Source organism: Symsagittifera roscoffensis, chromosome 6, assembly GCF_963678635.1.
Source record: "Symsagittifera roscoffensis chromosome 6, txSymRosc1.1, whole genome shotgun sequence".
NCBI classification, from domain to species: Eukaryota; Metazoa; Xenacoelomorpha; order Acoela; family Convolutidae; genus Symsagittifera; species Symsagittifera roscoffensis.
In genome coordinates this window covers 18,787,416-18,800,858 of record NC_087067.1, presented here as the reverse complement: position 1 = coordinate 18,800,858, position 13,443 = coordinate 18,787,416, and the positions used below count along the sequence as shown (strand labels likewise).

The 13,443-nt window shown below is 48.1% G+C and overlaps 2 protein-coding genes across 2 annotated transcripts in view; both read right to left on the bottom strand.

The window, feature by feature from the left end:
• Nucleotides 1-13,443, bottom strand: part of LOC134848550 (sorting nexin-13-like) — a 227,590-nt gene that overhangs the window by 114,195 nt on the left and 99,952 nt on the right. The window lies entirely within an intron of this gene.
• LOC134847671 (sodium/potassium-transporting ATPase subunit alpha-1-like) overlaps nt 1-13,443 on the bottom strand; it is an 87,577-nt gene that overhangs the window by 46,276 nt on the left and 27,858 nt on the right. The window lies entirely within an intron of this gene.

Below are 13,443 nucleotides of genomic sequence, written 5' to 3'. Positions count from 1 at the left end.
GTCAACTGGTTTATCGCCGGGTGGTCGTCCCCGATGACTGGGCTGAACTTGAGTTGTCTAGCAAAGTTCGATATCTCTAGCAAGAGTACCTCATCCAATACAATCAGGACGTCGGCCAGTCCGTAAAAACCCCTCAGTGCATGAGATATGTCAGCCCATGCCGCCGGCAATTCTGATTTGTAAAGCCTCAAGTTCGATGGCTCCAGCTCTCGATTGGGGGCTGCCATCAGAATCCGCCATTCACTCCCTTCTGCTATCAGGATCAAGACCGCGTACACGAATTGTAGGGCGGGTGGCATATTTGCGTATCCTGGGGATGTGGTAAACACCACCTTCGTCTTAGACCCAAATCTCGAGGCTACGTTCTCTTGTACCTCATTCATCGCCGCAAATAACGCCTGAATAGCCTCCCATATCTTCCTTGATGTCGGAATCTCCTTGCCCTTCAGTCGCTCAAGAAGTCCCATCGCGTGCAGGTGATCATTCATTCCTGCAAACAATAGCAGCTCAGGTTCACAGGGCATCTCCGACTTTATTGCCGCCACTAGAGTCAACATCTGGTTCAATTCGGCTCCTGGCAAGGAGTATACCAGAGTCTCCGGCCAGAACAACTTGGGAGACGTTCCTTCGAAGTCCGATCCCGCCACAATGACTACTCTTGCAGCAGCTGGATCTGCTCTATCATAAACTGCCAGAGTTTTGGCCAGTTGGGTGCCACCACAGGGCTTCCCGTACCTGGGATCTTCTGCCAACTTCGGACCTTCGTAAGCGGCATCAGGCAATTCCATTCCCCCCGGATTGAGTAGCTTGTCTACCACCTTTAACTGCGCCGGGGTTGCCAACCTGATCCTGGCGATGCCAGTTCGGTGCTTGGGAGGTTCTATTATAAGTCCAGGACTCCCCAACAGCTTGAGAGGCCTGTAGTTGATGGGTCCCATGATCGTTTTTGTGGGAATTCCAGTCAGGTCTGTGGTCTCCATTAGCTTCGCTCTCGAGAAGTGCGCCTCGTGAGCTTTCAACCAGTCTACGCAATGATGTCTATTCAAATCCTCGTGCGACACTCGTTCGATCCCCAGGGTTTCCGCCAACTCTCGTCTGCATTCCAAACTCTCTAAATCCAGTTCCTTCAACTTCTCAGGATATCTCAAGCGGGCAGTCTCCATAGACTTCTTTTCTCTCCTGCCATCTGCCACCACCACAGAGGACATCGCCGAGCCCGGAGGTGTTGATGACTCTACCTCCTCCGACTCCATTGGCGTGGCACTCTGCAATCGGGTCTGATTGCTCCTTGAACTGTCTCTAGTATCAACTCTCGCTCCCAAACGACCAGCCAAGGCCCTCGAGGCGAGGAATGGTGGGTTGGGAGGTGGTCCTAAAGTGAATTGGGCTGTCTCCAGCAGGTCCGCCTCTAGCGTGTTTATGTGTTCCTGGAAGACGTCGTTCAGCCACTCCGCTCCCCTTGGCCTATCGAAATGGATTCCATCTTTTGAGGTGTCTTCAGGGAATCCCTTTTTCTCCATACGTTCTGCTATGTCCAACAGCCTGAGAGGAAGCACACTCTTTCGGTGTATGTCTCGGATCACCTTGTTCAGGCTCCGCACCTTCTGGTTCATCTCTAGGGCGTGCTGATCAAACATCATGTTGTAGGGGACCGTGCATACCGTCAGCAGGATGGGGTCCATCTGGATCCTCAGTTCCTCAAGAAGGCAGCTCATCTTGTCGCACAACCTCGTTACTTTCCTCGCTTCTCCCCTTGACACGTCGTTGGTCCCAACCATCAGGGTCACTGTGTAAACGTTGGTCATCCCTAGCATGTCCAGGGTTGCCAACATCTGTGGCGTGGCAGCTCCAGCGAAACTCAAGACTCCTGTCTGCCAATGTGACCGTATCTGGGTCAACACCCGCACCAGGCTATCCCCTATAATTAGGTGAACTGCACCCTCTGGCACACGAGGTGGCGCTAGATACTCCACCCAGGCTGCGTCATGGAAGCAGTCCCTCCTGGCTCCCTGTTCCGCACTCCAGTCCAGCCGATTGTGCCTGTGGTAGTTCCCTTCTGTATTCTTCTTATAGCTTGCGATCACGACATTCCTGACCGGCTGTTCCCTCCAAGTTGGGGGAAGCTCTGGCCTTGTCGATCTTTCACGACTCTGCTGCTGCAATTTCTCGCCTAGCTCCTTCAGGCGCGATGAGGCGCCGCTCACCTGACTGCCACTCGAGGTCGAGGTTGGGGTATATCCTGGTAACACCACATCCATCAGGGGACGTACAGGTTGTGTCTCTAGGTTGCGCAGGGAAGGCGTCACGTCATTCGGTATCCAGACCTCCAACCCTTCACTCATGTGTTCTCTGGCCTCGCGGTCAAGGTTGAACCGTCCTCTAGCCCTGGGAGCTTCATCCACCTCCATGCGCGACTCTGGCCTCGAGCTGGTCACCACTCGTTCGTTTGACCTGGCTCCCTTCTGTGCGTCAAGCTCGCGTTGTCGCTGTTCTATCCTTTCCAACTCCGACTTCAATTGATCACGATTCGCGACGTTCTCCCGCACCCTTAACTCCTGTTGATGCTCAGCTTTTTGTATCTCAAGCAACCTCAGAGCCTGGTCTCGCTCATTGACCGCCTGGTCCCTTTCCAGCTGAACCTTCTCCCGATCCAGATTTGCCTGATCCCGATCGAGGTTCGCCTTATTCCTTTCCTTCTGCGTCTTCTCGAGCTCTTTCTTTAGAACACCTAGATCCGGATATGCCTCGGTCGTCTGTTGCATTCGTGACATCGATGGCACCCTACTCGAGCTCTGGCTGGTGGACCTTACTGTTGGCCTAGTCGGTAGTGGGAATTCCCCTGCGCCATATTCGGTATTGTTATTCAGGCCAGGATTCCTTGCCAAGTCAAAACCCCTTACTCCTCCATCCACATTCCAAGACAACCATCTGGTCTGTTCTTGGTTCGATATTCCCTCGGTGGTGTAGCCGATCATCAAGACAGCCTCCGTTGCAGACTCCCTGCACTCACCCTGGTCCTCCAACTGGAGGATGGCATTCAGCATCACCGCCATTCTCTCATCTATTTGGGTATAGTCCAAGTCCCTCAGGCGCCTGTATAGCTCATCAAGAGTGGGCTTCCTCAGGGCCGCGGGCACGGAGTTCCAGAATCGGTCTGCCATTCTTTGTAACTTCGGGATGTATGTAGGTAGATGTTAACCAGCTCAAGAATTACCTTACCAACTCAAGAATTACCTAGAACTGTTCTCTTGCAAGTACTTGCTGTAGATTCGGATTATCGCGTGTTCAATCAAGATTCTCTCTTTCTGTTACTCGCTTGAGTGTAGTTGGATTTTCAACTTTGTTTTTCAAACTTGATCTGAAAACAGAAAGCTCATTAAAACTTAGCATGTCACGTTCCTAACCTAGAGACCCCCCTTCTACCCATATGGTTAAAATCTTATCATTCTCATATCACTTAAAGCAATTCGATTGGATTTTCCCTTAAGAACATGCAGATTCATTTTATGTTTTAGCACCATCAATTCTTTCTTTTAAAATTCAATTGTCATGCCAATCACATCTTAAGATCCCTTTACCTGCGCCGCACCCCAGTACCTAACTCAAGACTCCTCCCTCACACCCGACCTGATACCTCCATGTACCCGACTCAGGCGATGCTCAAGTAGTACTTCTTGTGAAGATGCACCATTATCTCTGTTTCTGCAAAGACCACATGTAGGATAGCGTACAATTCCCTCGAGCTCAGTTTGCCCCTGTTTGGGTCGTACACCGGCATCGAGACCTCCACTATTCCTCTTTCAATCATGAAGTCACGTAGTCTTGTCAGTGCCAATATCACGTGTTCGGGATCAATTGTGTTTCTGTCGTTGACTCTCGTTACTAGGAAGCAGAGGTATTTGCCCGGGACTTGTGCCACTGACGGTGGAAGCGCTGCTATGCCTCCCAGTCCTGGCCTCTGTCTGAACAGAAACTCTACGTTCTGGTACTCTCTTTTGAAGTCAGCCTCCAATCTTGATTTGAAACTCATGTCCGCCGTGATGCAGATCGCGCTGGTCCTGTTTGACAGGATGAAGTCGCTATCCGATATCATGATGTTCTCTGAGTATTCATTGGGTATTTCGAATTTCGTTTTGAAATTCCTTCCTATGGTAGGCTCTGGTTCTTCTTCCTCCAGTTCCAATCCGCTTGTTTCCCTCACTTCCTTGAGCTTCTTTATCATCAAATTTTCGGTGTGGGTAAGTCCTACCCCCACTCCCCGGACAAAAATATTTATCGACGTCCCCGTCGATGTAGTCGGGTCTGAATTGTCCTTGGGGATGTCCAGTGGCCTGTCTGTTGCTGTCCATCCGAAAAGAGGGTCCTCTGTCTTCATGTAATTTGCTGCTGATACATCGATTTGCTGAATGCTTTGTCCTTCGCGGCTCTCGTCTTTGACATCACGCATCCACTCTAGAATCCTCAAGTTCGTGTTCTCCCTCCTTTCTATTTCACTCTGCTCGAGATCCGTCTCCAATTCTGGCGTCGAGTAATCATCCTGCGGATAATGTCCACCATCGTCAATGACCTGCCATTCCTCTTCGGCTTCCAGTTCGCCTGTGCTTATTAGTTCATCGCCCAACTTGTCTGGCTGTATCTTATCGATCAAGAAGTCATCCCCGTACCTATTGTACCTCATACCTGTTCGTTTACGATTGCCAGTCCTGGTTTCCGGTGGTGTTGGTCGATCCGGCTCCATCCACTTCGGTACCTCGTTTTGCTCTGGGTCGTTTCAGTCTTCTTCTACAAATGAACCTGCATCCGACTCCACTTCTATCTTTTCGTTGTCGTCCAAACTCAAGTTCTCATTACCATCATTTTTCTCTCTAGTGCCTTTCTCATTCACTTCGCACGCTGGTTCCACCACCAGGTACTCAAGACCTTCCATGTCTTTTGGTAGGCACCAGTCCTCCGGGGACGGGACGTGAGGCTTCAGATTTTCGTAATGTGCTGCTCGCCCTGTACTCAAGCGATAGAACCGTCCTTGTTGATGTACTTCCGTAATCATGAACGGTCCTCTCCATTTCTTGAGTAGTTTCTTTGTTCCCTTGGGCGGTATGACATTTTGGAAGACCCACACATATTGGCCCACTTCGTATGGCTTTGCTCTTAGTATCTTTTCGTCATATTTCTTGCGTTGCCTCATTTGCGCTTGCGCCGTGTTTCTCCGACATAGCTCGTTTAGCTCTTGTTGTCTTTTGATCGCTTCCTTCACGTATGCTTGAGGTGACGTCCTCTTCCCCTCGTACTCCGGGTAGAAGAATGTTATAGGCATTGCCCTTTCCCTGCCTGTCAACATCATGAAAGGACTGATACCCGTCGTCGAGTGCTGAGTACTATTATAGGCTCCTACTACCTATGGCAGGTATTTGTCCCAGTCCGTCATGTATCTCGAGCAGTACACCCTGAGCATGTTGACCAGTGTCCTGTTCTGTCTCTCTACCAACCCATTGGTCTGTGGATGATAGGTCGTCGAGTGTGCTTGAGCAATGTGTGATCTCTTCATCAATTCTTTTGTCAAGTCCCCCACAAAAGCCTTGCCGTTGTCCGACTGGAAAGTCATTGGACAACCATACCGCGATATCCAATGCGTTATCAGGTGATCACATGTCTCGTCTGCTGAGGCTGTCTGGCACGGAACCGCTTCCGCCAACTTGGTGAAGTGATCTATTATAACTAGTATTTGGTTATAACCCGACTCCGTCATGCAGATTTTCTGATGGTCTATCTGCACCACTTCATTGAATTCCGAACTTTCGACAGACTTGAGGGGAAACTTCATCTTCCTTGGGTCTTTTACTTGAAGGCATGCTAGGCAGGCATTCACCCATCTCTCGCAAGCTTTTCTCATTCCCGGCCAGTCGAACCTGTGAAGTATCCTTTGTTGTACTTTATCTATCGCCTGGTGGCCCATCTGGTCGTGTGATCTGAAAAGCACCTCCGTTTGGTACAATTGTGGTAGTATGATGAGGTTGTGTTTGTGTAATATTTTTTCCTCATCTCTTCTCCTGCACGCTACCACCCCTTCAGCTGTGTGATAAAGTAAGTCTCTCTTTTCTTTGTAGAACTGGCTCAAGATCTTGTAGCTGTCTTCCTCAAGTTCCCCCTTCTCCTTGACTCCCGAATGGATCCATTTGGAGAGGTTACTTGTCATTTTGTCATTCTTCTGGGCCCTTATTAGGTCAGACAGCCTGTATCTCGCCTTAACGTGCTCCTTTAGCGCCATAATCTGTCCATTCATCTCACCAGGGTTGTGGATGTCATCGCTCGGTTTCACACATATCATCCTTTTCACGATTTTCATGTCGTCTTCTGGTACCAGATTCGTTCTGACGTTTGAGTTGCACGATAGTTCCCTTAGTGGTTTTCTTGAAACTGCTATTTTCTCGAGCTCTTCACCACCTCGTACCTCTTGTATTTCCAGATTGTACGTCCCTGAAGATGGATCCGTCTGTAATTCCCTGTCGTGCTGTCTTATCTTCTCTTCCGCCAGTATCATGCATAGACTGTCTTGGTCTTCGCTGCTCTCATCCGAGTCTTCATCCCATTCTTCACGCTCCCCGGACAATTTCCCTTCTCCGGTTTCGTCTTCTTCCATGAATCTGGACCACTCCCCGGACTCTTGATCTAGTCCCAGGTGTTCAACTTCTTCTCTGAATGTTACTTTCTTATCCCTGACTTTTGTCTGCTCCAGAATTTTTTCGGGGATTTTTTCAACTAGTGATCGCACAACTTCCTTGCTATCAGTGATGCTTCCTTTTGAGACGTCAGTATTGTTCACTGTTTCTTCGCTCCGAAGTATGGTTAGTTCCGGTACCTCCTGACCTTTCCCTTGGATCACGGGCTTGTCATCTGATAGTTTCTCAAGCAACCTCATTAAGTCTTCATCTATTCGGACCGTTCCCTCCTCTACCTGGATGAGATCATAACCTTTTGCCTTGAGTGTTTCCCTCACGATCTTGGACTTGAGCATTATTCCTATCGGAATCCCTCTGCTTTTCTTCAAGATGGTCTTTTCAAGAGGCTCTTTCGGCAATTCGGGATGATCTTCAATCGGTTTGCCTGATTTGTCCAGCCATCTCGTGAGTGGAAGACTGTCGTACGTTTCTTTGTCCATAAAGGAGAAGCCGTCTTTGATCTCAGGTCTGTCCGCCTCTCTTTGTTCTTGCCTCTCGTAGAACTCCGTCTTCTTACTCAAGCTGTCAGCATTTTGATGTTTATCTCGTGTTCTGTGCTCAATTATCATGTTGTATCCATCCAAGCGAACTATCCACCTCCCAATATAGCTCTGGTCCATTGAGTACGTTTTCAGCCAGCTTAGTGCTCGGTTGTCGACTCGCAGCTTGAAGGGCTCACTGCCTAAGTATGCTCTGTATTTTTCGACAAAGGTGACCACCGCGAACATCTCTGTTTTCGGTGCTCCGTACTTCATTTCTGTGTCACTTAGGACCTTGCTCCCGTATGCTATTGGTCTCAAGACTGTCTTCCCATTCCATTCTTGTTCTTGATGGAGAATCCCAGAAATAGCGACTACTGACGCATCCGTGCCTAGCACGTACATCCCCTTCTCAGTCGGCATACCCAGTACTGGTGCCTCACACAGCTCTTTCTTTATTCTCTGGAATGACTCTTCTGCCGCGTTGTTCCACGTGAACTTCTTGCCCTTATGTCTCATTAATTGTTGCATCGGGTATACCTTGTCCGCATAGCCCTTGATGAATTCTCTATAATAGTTGGCGAAACCCAGGAAGCTCATCAGCTGGTGTTCCGTCTTCGGTGATTTCCAGGTTAGGACTGCTTCCACGGCGTCTGGGTCAGGTCTGATACCGTGTTTATCTACCATCCTGCCCAAGTATTTAATCGAGTCCTTGAGTATCTCGCACTTTGATGGTTTACACTTCAGCCCCGATCTTTTCATGCACGCGAACACCTCGTCAAGCCTCTCGATGTGGTCTTCTAGTGTTGGCGTTGCTATTACCACGTCGTCCACGTAGCACATTACCAGGTTGCCGTACTTCTTCGTCACGCCTATCAACGCGTGTGCCATCAGCCGCTGAAACGTGGCTGTTGCATTGCAGAGTCCAAACGGCATCCGTTTCCATTGAAACAGACCCAACTCGCAGGCGAACCCTGTCTTGTCCCTGTCTTGCTTCCTTAATGGTACCTGCCAAAAGGCCGAGCCTAAATCAAGAGTCGTAAAAAATTTCGCATCACCTAACTTCGAGAGGCTCTCATCAATTCTAGGTATGGGATAGGCATCCTTCACCGTGACGGAGTTCAGGTATCGAAAGTCACAACAAAACCTTAACTGGTCGCCTTTCTTTTTGGCCATCACTACTCCACACGCCCACGGTGACTTGGATGGTTCTATCATGTCATACTCTAGTAACGTTTCGATTTCTTTTCTACACGCGTCCGATTTGTGTGGGGTCATGCGCCTCGCCCCCTCCCTGTGTGGTACCGCGTTTTCCTCAAGTTCTATTTCATGTTCAACAAAATTACAACACCCGATATCCGCCTTATGCCTTGAAAAAACCTCCTCGTTCCGCTCTAGTACGTCCTTGATAGCTTCGAGCTGTTCATCTTTCAGTTTGCCCCTTAAATGTTCAATCTCCGGCAGAACCGGTTTATCAGTTTGCATTTCATCTGGTGTGGGTCGCTCTGGAAAGTTCGAACAGCTCGAAAGCCCATCGTCCGTTTCTGACTTAAGTGATTTGATAAGACCTGAAGAATCTTTTATTCTCTGCAATCGTCTCAAGATACAAATTTTGTCCCTGTGATTGGGACAATCAACAACTTCATTTTGTTTTGAGTTTTCAATTGTTTCGTATCGAGTCTTAACTGGTAAAGCATATCCCAGCTTCCTCCCTCTCTGTATCGTGATCGGTATATCAAGGGTATTCAACAAGACACTGACGCAGAGGCCGCTCTTCGTTATCGAAAATGATCTTCCTAAAACAGCAGCGCTTTGACTATTGGGATTTGGAACTATACACACTTGCTTGTTGTCACTTAGTTCATTATAATTTTTCATCCTCAAGCTTACGATTGCCACTTCATTAGCTTTTAACCTTACTCTCCTACTCAAGAATACCGGTGCTTTGTTTTCATTTGCCATTATTAAATTTACCGGTTTGATTGCGTACCTCCTATCCGGGTTCCGTATCCTGAACATTGCATTATTTAGATCAATCGTTACGTCGAAATTCCTGATGAAGTCTCTGCCCAAAATGAATTGGTCAGATTCATCTAGGTTTTCTACCACGATGAAGCTCATCCACAGGTTACGTTCCCCCAAATTGAGGGCTATTATCGGCGTCCTGCCCAACACCCGAAGGGCCCCTTTGTTTGCAGCTGACAGCCGTATTCTCGAGTCTATCAAGTCACCTTTGTCAAAGCCCATCTTTTCCCATGTTTTGATTGGTATGACGCTCAAGACTGCTCCCGTGTCGAGTAATCCACGTAACTGAGTCTTTTTGCCATTTATGTCTAGCACGTGCCCTGTCACGTCTGCTTCCGTCCCGATGTGCATTGCATCTTCTTCAAGCATAGCACAGTGTCCAATCGATCTTACTTTCAATTCCTCTTTCCCTACATAGATTTGTCCAATTAGGTCTTCGTCGCATGTTATCATCGTCTTGGTATAGATGTTGATTCCATCTATATTTAGCATGACCTCGTGTGGACCATAAGCTTCAGTGTACCTATTATCAACACGTACCGACTTGCTGCCCCCTCTCGTGAGTAGTGCCCTGAGCGCTCTAGAAGTCGTTTGTGGACTTATTCCACTCAAGTAGTCTGCATACACGTCAATGTGCATTATCGTCTGGTCGCTAGGCTCGCTCAAGTTTCTGGTTACCTCGTGTCCGCCCACTGTAATTATCGACATTATTCTTGCTCCGATTTTCGATATTCCAAAAGGTTTACCTGTCACCATTTTCACGGTGTTACAATTCCCGGTCTTCATTGAGCTCGTTCTAGCCTCTGGTATTGAGTTCGATTCGGTTAATGCTTCGTTAAAATTCTGTCTTTCGATCTCCAACTTTAGTCGTTGCTCTATTTCTTTCGCAGCCAGATCTTGTTTCACTTTGGCAATTGCTTCCGTCGCCGCTTTCTCATAATTTATCTCTAGAGAGCTTCCGGCCGCGGACTCTAACGCACCGCTAACATGTGTAACAGCTTTCACTGTCTTCGTCGGCAATTCGGTGTTTGGTGCCCCCAAGTTCCTAGATTCAAACTCGTTTTGCCTGTTCCGCTGATTCTGCACCGCCGCTAATGCCAACTTATGTTTGGGGTGATTCTGGTCCTTGACCGCTTCCCAGAACAAGGGACAATCCATTCTGAAGTGCCCCTCCTGGTTACAGAAGAAGCATCTGGCGCCTATCTTGATGATTAAGCCATTATAGTACTCGTGTTCCTCCATCTGACTAATATCCTCCTCATCCGGTGCATAACCTAGGCTCTTCATGCCTTGTTTGTAAGTTGTGCAGATGATGATCCGCTGACCCGCAGTTCGCGCATGATCTGCGCTTGTCCATATCATCTCTAGGTTTGTACCATGATGACCTCTGGGGTTGGCTTCCCCCTTGCGTGTTCCTGTTTTCAGAATATGAGTATTTCTTAGGTTTCATCAGCATGTATTCTCTTGATTTCTGTCTCATTTCTTCTGGGGTGGGTGCGCTGTCCTTCGACAATGTGTAGTATGTTGCTAACATTGTCCTTAAGTCATCACTTTTCACCCCATCAATGAACTTCGAGGCAATGCTAAAGTTCCGTCTGTTTGTCGACTCCTCTGGGTCACTCCTCCTTCTCAAGCTCTCGAGGTCATCTAGGAACCGATCTATTGACTCGTCGTCCCTCTGCCTTCTCTTTTCAAATCGCATCATCGCTTGGTGACCCTTCATTCCTGACCCGAATCGATTCAGCAATATCTCGAAGATCTTGTCCGCGGTGTCGCGTTCTTCCTCCTTCTTTGCGACCACGCATTTTAATGCCGTTCCTTCCAAGTTGCTCAGTATGGCTGTACATGCTTGTCTTTCGTCACTCAAGTTATCTTGTTCTAGATGTAATCTCATCACTTCCACCCAAGTGTCAATGCATCCATCGGAGTCGTCTTTGAATTCTTTTGGCTTCTTGAATGTCTTTCTTGATTTTCCCTCTCTCCTGTCGCTCGAGTCAGTGTTCCTCGTGGCGAAGGCCTCTAGAGTCCTGTTCATCATCTCCCAAGTGCTGGCCCATGTCATAGCATCCGGTCCTGTGTTGCTGTTAGCTGTTGAATCTCCCGGACCAGTCGTTGTATTCGACGTTCCATTCTTCATTATTGTTTTCGCAGCTGTTGGTGCTATGCTTATCGCATCCCTGGTTAAGGGCAACGGTGTCGATTGTCGTTTGTTCCTTTGTGGTTCTACAAAGTCAACTCTGGTGCCTTGCGTACGATCCGCTGCCGGTCTTTCTTGTGGAGTAGAACCTCTCAAGATTGCATCCAACTTCGCCTGTATTGCACACGAACTCTCGGCCTGACTCTTGCTCATTGTGTCCATTCTCCTTTCCAGGCTTCCTAATTGGCTGTTGACATCATCATATCGGTTCTTCAACTGTTGCATGTCTGTTTTGATGTTCTTTTCTCGTTCTTCATTGGTGGCTTCTACCTTATCTGACATTTCCTTGAGTCTCTCATCTGTTGCCTTAGCTAGGTTAAAATAACTGTCTAGATACTCGTGCTTGTTGTATCTTATCTCCTTTTTTATCACCTCTCTGTCTTCTTCACTGTGCTTAAGTCTTTTGTCAATCTGATTTAATTTCGCCAACAAGTCACCCAGCTCAATGGTAGTCTCTTCATGGTCAGCTTTCGGTCTCTCTTCGGCCGTAGCCTCTGCTTTAGCTTGTTCCTCTCTTGGATTGGCTTCTGAGGTCTTCGTGCTCACTGTCCCAAATGTTCGTGCTCTTTCTGCTTTTGGTTCTTCAGTCACGTTTTCTTTTGTTTTTATTCCGAACATTATTCCCAATTTTTCCGTAAAAGATGTCCTCTTTACTTGAGAGTCTTCTTTCACCGTTTCTTCGGTGTTGCCTATTGCATCTTCCGCGTCATCTATCGGTGAGAACTCTATGGGTTTCTGGTTCGGTTCCTCTGCATTGGGCATTGGAGTTGACTCTGTCGCCATCTTCCTTGTTTCATCCACACTTTGATCGGGTGTCTCTAGATCAATCTCGATGGTGGGTTCTACTCGCTCCCCTTCCGTGCCCTCTTTCGCCCTGTTCTCCGCTGTACTCCTTGTGTTGACCATGTTAACTGAAAAGTTCGTCTTCGTTATCTTTGGGCCCGTTGATGTCGTTCCGCGCAGCGATGAATTATATTTCGTGTTTGATCCACTTGACCTTTTTTCGAGCACCGGTACCCTACTCCGCCTCATTATTTCTATTTACAACTGCTTTTATTTACAATTTTATTATATACACGATTCTATTCTAAGAATAAAAAAAATAATAAAACAACAAGACAACAAAAAAAATTTTTTTTTGTGGTAACAAATTTAGTACAACGTGTTAAAAACCTTGTTGTAGCTCTCTTTCTAAAACCTTTGAAAAATTTCCCTTAATGTGGTCTCAACTGTACCTATTTCGATTTGTCTTATTCTGTCTTAAAACACCCTTGTTGTAATTTGACTTCAATTTCTATACCGTCCCAAGACTATTCGTCACTATCACAGTACTCTCCGCTAGTGTCCTAAGACCCTTGTACCAAGGCCACTGTTCCAAGACTACTGTCCCAAGACTAGTGTCCCACGACTACTGTCCCAAGACTAGTGTCCCAAGGCTAGTGTCCCAAGACTACTGTCCCAAGACTAGTGTCCCAAGGGTAGTGTCCCAAGACCAGTGTCCCAAGGCTAGTGTCCCAAGACTACTGTCCCAAGACTAGTGTCCCAAGGCTAGTGTCCCAAGACTACTGTCCCAAGGGTAGTGTCCCAAGACCAGTGTCCCAAGGCTAGTGTCCCAAGACTACTGTCCCAAGACTAGTGTCCCAAGGCTAGTGTCCCAAGACTACTGTCCCAAGACTAGTGTCCCAAGGGTAGTGTCCCAAGACCAGTGTCCCAAGGCTGGTGTCCCAAGACTAGTGTCCCAAGACTAGTGTCCCAAGACCACTGTCCCAAGACCACTGTCCCAAGACCCTGTCCCAAGACCCCTGTCCCAAGACCACTGTCCCAAGACCCCTGTCCCAAGACCCTGTCCCAAGACCCTGTCCCAAGACCACTGTCCCAAGACCCTGTCCCAAGACCCTGTCCCAAGACCCTGTCCCAAGACCACTGTCCCAAGACCACTGTCCCAAGACCCTGTCCCAAGACCACTGTCCCAAGACCCTGTCCCAAGACCCTGTCCCAAGACCACTGTCCCAAGACCACTGTCCCA